The 8055-nt window shown below is 48.6% G+C and overlaps 1 long non-coding RNA gene across 1 annotated transcript; it reads left to right on the forward strand.

Annotated features, from left to right (window-relative positions):
* The first annotated feature begins 100 nt into the window (after window positions 1–100).
* LOC109312214 lies at window positions 101–2635 on the forward strand. The gene is made up of 3 exons (XR_002101745.1): window positions 101–121; window positions 1310–1387; window positions 2410–2635. It is a non-coding gene; the product is annotated as an uncharacterized LOC109312214 (long non-coding RNA).
* Window positions 2636–8055: the final 5420 nt, after the last annotated feature.

The following is an 8055-nucleotide window of genomic DNA, read 5'->3' on the forward strand; positions in this document are numbered from 1 at the left end:
CAAACAAAGCCCCTCTACCTCTCCAGCCATCTTTTCCGTCTGCCTCAGCAGCCGCGCGCGTGTGTGTGTGTATGTGTGTGTGTGTGTGTGTGTGTATGTATGTGTGTTTTCCCCTTGTGTGGTAAGTCCTGTGGTCCACTCCCCCTGCCCTGGTGTTTGTTGTGTGACTGAGTAAGGCAGCTCAAGTTTCTCCAGCCCTTGTATCTGTGTCACCCTCCCCCTGACCTTCCCCAAGTATAGCCCACCCAATTTTTCCTGTAGCTCAGTGAGCTTCAACCTCCTTCACCCCTGCCTTCCCCCACAGCCCAAACCTGTTCCTATTTGATTCACTAGCCTTGCTGTGATTTTTTTTTTATTTTTTGGTTTCCCTCTCCCTTTATGAGAAGCAATGACAGGGCAGGAGCCTTCTGGGGGGGCAGATGCCCCCACAGAACTTCCTGCAGCCCCCGTTGTGGGGGAAGATTCCAGCTAGGCCCCCAAGGAGGTGTATGTCTCTACAACCCCCACCCTGGGGGCAGAGTCCAACTGACCCTCTCTGGTGGTAGATGAGCCTGTAACCCCTGCTGCAGGGGCAAACAGAACTCTAATGGGGAGCCAGCTGGGCCAGGGTGTCTCCCCCAGCCAGGCCCCTCCCTAAGGGGCTCCCAAAAGTCCCCAGTACCACCATCAGGGATGCAGGGCAGCAAGAAGGGCTCCTCTTCAGCCTCCTCCACAGCTAGGGGTGGAAAGGGCAAGGGCCCTGCCCCCAAACCTAGACCATCGGTGCTGAGGGGACCAGGTGCGCTACACTCAGCCTGTCCCTGGCCCTAGCCCTGGCCCCACCAAGATGGTCCCACAGCAGTAGAATGGCAGCTATGCACAGGTGGCTTCAGAGACAACCAGTAGCCATGGAGTCTGGACCCTCCACTGCCAGCCTTTCCAGCTTGAGTGGTGGGGCCCCCTTTCTGGCACTCATCTGCAGGCATGGGGTGAAGTGCCAGCTACCTGAGTGGGAGAACCTGCACTTTGAGACCTGGGTGCAGGCCCTAGCTTGGGTGGTGGGGGCCCGCAAAATCATGGTAGCCTCCCACTTTCAAGGGGGTTTTCTTCCTTGTCTTAGAGGCTTGTGGTGGAGGGCAGATACATCCCCCTTGAGCCCCTAGAAGAGCTGGGCACCTGGGAGGTCCTCAGCTCAATCCCACTCTATATCCCCAGTTGGGCCCTGCTCCACAAGCTCCAAACCCTGGGGAGGGTTATCTCCCCGGTGGTGGCCCTCTCACTGAGGAGCCAAGACCCCAGCCTCCATCACGTGTTCTCTTTTTGTCGCCAGGTCATGATCCAACTGGTGACAGGAGTGAAGCTGGTGGAGGCCAAGAGATGCCTTGTGATTCCTTTAAAGGGGGCCCTGGTGAGGATGTTTTATACACTGAGGGACCTACAATGCTTCTGGTGCCATGCCCTGGGGCAAATGTGTCATGAGTGTACCAGGGTGGGGAGGGCATCTGTGGGTTTCACTAGCAAGAGGGGTACCCCTGCCACTTGCACCCTCCTCCCTTGGGTCCCCCTGGTACCACAGCCACAACACCCAGCCCTACCCCCCCACCAGGAACTCAGGGGACCCTGCCCCCAACCAAGTTTGGTGGAGTCCCGGGGAGGGAAGCAGCAGCTGAGGTGAGAGGGGGAGTAGGGCCCCCCTGCCCCAGCCATGCCTCCGCTGCAATTGTCCCACCCCCCAAATCCCCAACCTCTCCTAATGGAGCTTGTCCACTTGAGTACCACCTGAGTACCACCCCTGTAGGCAAGCCTGTAACCCCCACTGTGGGGGCAAACGGGACTCTAATGGGGAGCCAGCGGGACCAGGGGACGTGGCCCAACATGTCACTCCTGTCTTGTTTTTGCCTTTGTTGTCCCAAGAATTCTGTTCTATCTTTCACCCATTGGCCCCACACAGTAGGGGCTATTAGTTAGCCAGTGGGCTTTACAGCCCATGGTATTTGAAGTATACAAATAGACAGGAGCTTCTGGGGCCTGGCCAATTGGTATCAGGACACTATCCCTTGTGCCAGATGGACTGCTGAAACAGCATCCCAAAGTCACTTTTTAAAATACCCCAAAACCCATGTTCTTCCACCATTAGAACAAAAGACCACTATGCACATGTACATGAGAGAGAGAGTGATCAGATGGGCAATGTTTCATTGCTATACTTACAATGTTAAAGCAATTTGGAGCCTACAGGTGTCTCTCTCATCATAATAAAATAAACTAAATATCTATATGTTTTGATGTTTTCTTATCACATGGTAGGTGTGTGATGGGGGATGTGGGGTTTGCAGGAGGGGAATGGTAAGGGGTGTAGGAGGATGGGGGGGATTTGGGGGTGTTGAGAATTAATTTTGGATGAATTCATGAGTTAATATGTTTTTCAAGCATACCCAGTCAGCTTAGAAAGCAGCCTTGAGAAGAACGAACAAACCATCTACAAGAAAAGGAGCAACGCAAACTTCCTGTCTCCCTGTCTCAGGAGGTTGTAAACAAGCAATTCCTCACCACCCATCCATCTACATACCTAAGCCATGATGTACATAGCCAAAAGACTGTGAGTTTTGGTGAAGTCAACATGGTAATTGGCTGAATGGGTTGTCAGAGGCACCACAGCAGTGAAGACCGGCCCTGATTACATCATATGCCATCAACATCAACTAAAACTACCGGTGTCCCTCCCATAAGATCATTGTCTCCAGAGGCACCATGACTGGCCATTGTGACTGAACCTGAGCACCAGTGGATTGCCCTGTGTGTATGTGTGTGAGAGTATGAATGGTTTTAGATAAAGCATTGCTTTTTCCCACTTGATTTATGTGTGTCACTCAATAAAGATCTTGGTTGGTGAACCCATGCGTTGGTCTTTCATCCAACATTATCTGGTGGAGAATGTGGGTGGACCATTTAATCTTTTGGGGTGACACTGGACCAACTAGGAGGCCCTCCCTTCATTTGTGAGGGAGGCATACCTTTTGATGGGAAGGTCGGGCATTTAAGCTGTCCTAGAGAGTGTAGGGGAAGGTGTCCCTGCAACAAAGTTCATGAGTTACCCTTTTAGAGGAGACCATTGTTTAAAGAGTCACCCTTATGGAGGAAGACCACTGTTTGGAGGAAGAAGCCTCCCCCTTGTCTTGAAAATGTTTAAGGAAAAGTCTGAGTCTAACCAAGAAGCAAAGGACCTGTCCAAGTGGACTGCTAGGGAGGAATTATAAATTTTAAAAAAGGTACCTGTCCCTGGAGTCTGAGTGCCTTTCAGAGACATGATGGCTTAAAGCAGGCTTGTAAGGCAGTCAATGTTTTGGTTACTGCCACCAAACCAAAAGTAACTAAGAAACTGATTCAGCAGTTGAAAAATCCTCATCATCAGCACAGGGCTGCAGTGTGGCTTTTATGGCAGGCTGTGGAAAAGAAGTGCTGTTTCATAAAAGAGGAAAGTAGAAGCTATAAGGCATTTGTTATACAGAGGGAAATGTGGAAAATGTTTAGAAAGAGAGGCAGTGAAGAGATTAACAGATTGCATGCAAGAAGGGCAGGAGGAAAGAGTAAGACTAGAACTTAAGGAAAACCTGTTCTAAGAAAAAGTTGTTACCTGATCTCAGAGTGCCTAAGGTCATGCTGTGGTTTGTTTAGGTTAAGTACAATAACTTTTATTCCTGGTCCAATAAGAAATCAGTAGCAGAGACAATTAATCCCTGTGCTAAAAACTGTGCAAATGTACAGAAGTAGAGTCTAAGCAGTGAGTGTCTTTACAAAGAGTGTTAAGGTGTTGGTGCAAAACAGAGGGTGTGAACAGTGTCATGTGTTTATTTTGTGTACATTGCAAGGTAAAGAGGGACTGTTGAAAGTGTGAGTGTGGGCACCCTCATTAGTAACAGGAAGTGAGAAAGGAAAGGTAAGAAATGTTTTTGCTACTAGGAATAGTACAGAAATGGGGATTTTTTGGTACCTGGTGAATTTTGACTCCTGCGCTGCAAATATGCAGTATAGGGAACATTTTTATTCCTCACATGCATGAGCTCACGTTTCCTGTGGGACAAATAGCAGCGGCACATATCTGTGCTGCTGCTATTTGTCTTTGAGCATGCCCCTGCGTTCACTCTCTGGTGCATGGCAAATTGCCCTGAGTAGCCCCAGCAGCCTTACCTGGGGCCCTGGGGGCTTTCCAGAGCAGCAGCAATGCCAAGCTGGCCACTCAGAACCTGGACAGCAGCAAAAGTGTGGGTCTGGCCAGCCAGGCTCTGTTTCGGGTAGCATGCACTGTTGCTGCATATCTTGCACTCTTTTTTTTTAGCTGCGGATCTCCAGTGTCAAAAAAATCACTGCACTGCAAATTAGCAGCACGGTGAATGGGTGCATGTGTGCCAGGTGCAGTCTGTGGTGCATCTCAAACTACACATGCATGCTCATCAATGCACCTCCAGCAGCAAGGGGACAAACTTTGGCCAAAAAGAGCAGACCAAAGTCCTCCTATTACAAAATTATTGTAGACTGTTAATAGGATCTGTGATTGCTTTTCACAGAGTTTACAAACTGGGCCAAAGCCAAAAAATGTTCATAACTAATAATCCAACTTGCTCTTATTCCAATTACAGCTTCTGGAAGGTGTTTATCAAAAATATTATCCATAAATCCACTACTGCCTATGAGCTTCTTAATTCAAATATCAAAAGACAGGACTCAATCACAGAAGTCAGAACTTTCTGGTTCTGGTTGAACATCAAAATCCTAGCATGTTGCTATATACATGACTGTACATCAAGTGTATTATCAAAACTGCAAAAATAATGATACTGTAGCTAAGAGATATGTTAATGCTGCCTACGGTGAATGTCTCTGTGGTTGTCCTCTACAGGCTGTATTGAAGCTTATGCCAAGAAGCACTTAGACAGAAAGTCAATAAGGCTGCTTCCAGTAGCGGAGACACTTGCATTATTTACCAACTCTTCTGAAACTAATCTGGGGTATATTTTACATGGATTAACAGACAAAAAGGATTAGTATAAATATTGTAAAATGAAATGTTTTATGATGAGATTAGAGTCAAAAGCAGTTCAAAGCTATTTTATCACATATTTATATGGAGCCATACAAGCAAGAACCAATTTTGACTGAAAACAGGGGCAAGATTTTTGAAACTTGGGTGCCTCAGATTTGGTTCTTAGCTATGCATCTAAACCAACGTTTGTCTGATTTCTACAACAGTTGGAAATCTGCAGTTTCTCTTGAAGTAGTTAGTGGTCAGTATCAACAGATAGGTAACTTTTATTCGGATGACTGATGTGGATATAGCAGCCTCAATAAGCATCTATGTTTGAAATGTTGGCCTGACTGTGATTTAAATTATTTTCCTTATAAAAAAGTCATAGGCACAATCATGCCAATAAGAACAACACTTCTTCTTTAAATAGCATTATATTTAAATAACTTCATCATGGCTCACAATTTGATGGTTAACTTGGGGCTTGCATCTCCCCAAACTGAATAAACTGAGAGCAGAAATAAGTCCATAGATTACATATTCATAGATGTGGGGATTTTGTCAAAAATATAAATATCTTATATTTATTACATGGCTCTATATAAGAATATACCTTAAAGTCAGCCTTAGTTGACAACAATAAATGTTTTGCCCTAGAAATGACCTAAAATCTAGCAAAAAGAAAATAGCAGCCCCAAATAAAAAATCCTAGCAAAATAAAACAAGAGGAGAGTTCCCATCCAAGTCATTACCTGTAAATCTGATTTTTCTTTGCTTTGTGTCAGACACCTAAGGTTATTTTGTGGTTAAAGAAACCTTTACGAGAGTGATTAAAAATAAAACATTCTGCAAGAGAGTTGCCACAAAAGACTGCAAAATCACCTTTGAAATCATTCATGTACTCTGAAAATGCAAGGTTGCCTCTTCATAAAACATCTGTACATAAGTCTCTTCTTGGTATCGTGAACCAGATCTTCATAGAATCATAGAAACTACGCCCTCCTGAAATCTAGGGCCGCTGCCTCACTGCAGGCCTTTGCCACCTTGCGCTGGATGGTGGATTCCAGCAGGCGATGATCGCTGTCACCCAGGTGGTCGAGCACCCGCAGCCCCCTCACCAGGTCATCACCCGTGGCCAGCACTAGGTCCAACAAGGCATCTCCCCTGGTGGGGCTGTGCACCTCCTGGGTTAGATGGAGGTCCTGCACTCTGTCTAAGAACCTACATTAGCGGTCAGACCTGGCTGACTGCTCTTCCCAGGAGATGTCCGGGAAGTTCAAGTCCCCCATGACTACCGCATTCTTAGACTTCACTACCTCTGTGAGCTGACCCAAGAATTCCTGGTCAACCTCTTCCCCCTGGTTGGGGAAATTTGGGTGGAGACATTTAATTTTATGGTGATAATGTCACAGAAGCCTCTGCCAAATGGAAAGGAGAAGAAAGGAGAGGTGCTATATGTTTCCATAAAATATTGTTTCCTCGAAGCACTCACACTCATTGTGTTTCATGAGTTTTGTATAGGGGCAAGCCCAGTGCCATGTACAGAAGCAGGTGAGCAGCACTAGGTGCAGGCTCCAGTTTAGAAGGGGGCCTGACTCTACACCCCCCAGAGGGCCTAGGCTACAGGGTTGCTGCACCTGGCATGTGCCAAGTCCATCCCCCAGCCACAGTAGTCCTAGCCTGGGTTGCCACAGCTGTAGCAGTAGTCTCTGCTGCCAGTTTGCAGAGCCCAGGCTGGGGCAGGTGATAGTCCATTCGACTGCATGCCCAAGTCTCCTGCTCTCCAGCTGTCAGCACAAGGGCATAGCAGGGAAGCTCTGTACCCAGGGTAACTCCATGACACCCAGAGCTGCACTGGCTGCTATGGTGCTGATTATACTGGCACAATCAACCACCACTGCAGGAACAGCTATTTTTATACCCCTCCCAGCTACAGAGGAGGCAGCTGGGCTGATGCTCTGGTTGTGGCCTCTCAGTTATGTTACTGTTTTGGCTTGCTTGATCTCTGGGGGCACATGGGTCTGGATTCTACTGGACCAGTTTCTTGTAAAGATTGTAAAAAAAAAATGGGGAGCTGGTTTCTTTTACTTTCCCAGCCTATGTAGTCCCCAGGAGCCTGTGGTACTGCCAAGGGTAGACTGGAGCCAAGTAGGCCTGGGAACTGCAGAGGCATAGCAGTGCAGCTTCGTACCAAGAGCAACACAGGTTCATAGGTGCTGCCTTTTTTTTTTGCCAGTGGGTGCTGGCAGACATACTTTTTTTTTTTTAAATAACACTGTCCTGGGGGCCGAGGTAACAAGGGACACTTACCTGAACCCCAGGACAGGAGAGATGCAGAGCCGGAGGAAGAACCTGAGCAGCTCGTTAGCCGCCTCTTTGTACAGCTGCGGGCAGCAGCTGATGGCGGCGTCAGATGCCGGCTGGTGGATTTAAAAATGGCGGCCGCTGCTCCAGAGGCAGCGGATAGCCCGGAGGCCAGACTGCCGTCAGGGCCAGCAACAGTGGGGGCTCCACAGGATGGGCAACGAAGAGCCAGCGTGCCGGAGGGAGCAGTGACCAGGAAGAGAAGCCCGATGACTGGGACACTGGCGGGTCAACCCAGAAGCGATGGATTGGGTGAGTGAAGGAAGATCGGGACAACCCAGGAGGATTCAGAGGACCCCGAAGTAAGTGCTGAGACGGTGGGTGCAGGCTACGCCGAAGAGGGGTGAAAGACCGAGGACCACCTGGCTGGAGGGAGATCGGGGTGGGATCGCCGCCAAGACCAGTGGACGTCGATTAAGAAGCACGAGCGAGGCAACTAGAGAGCGACTGAGGGGAGCCCCCACCCCCCGTCCATGCTAATAGGGATCTGGTGGAGGGTCAGCGAGGTAGTTAGGATGCTAGAACCTCCAAGCGGGGATGGGTAGCACAGGGGTGCAGGGTCTATAGAGGTTGTGGCTGAGGCACCGGTGCAGGCTGGTGTGAAGTGATTGACATCAGGGTAGGAGTATCCCACAGATATTTTGGGGCTCAAAGACGGGAGCCATGTTAGAAGTCGGCAGAACCAACAC

The sequence above is a fragment of the Crocodylus porosus genome, unplaced genomic scaffold (assembly GCF_001723895.1).
Source record: "Crocodylus porosus isolate Cpor-Errol unplaced genomic scaffold, CroPor_comp1, whole genome shotgun sequence".
NCBI classification, from domain to species: Eukaryota; Metazoa; Chordata; order Crocodylia; family Crocodylidae; genus Crocodylus; species Crocodylus porosus.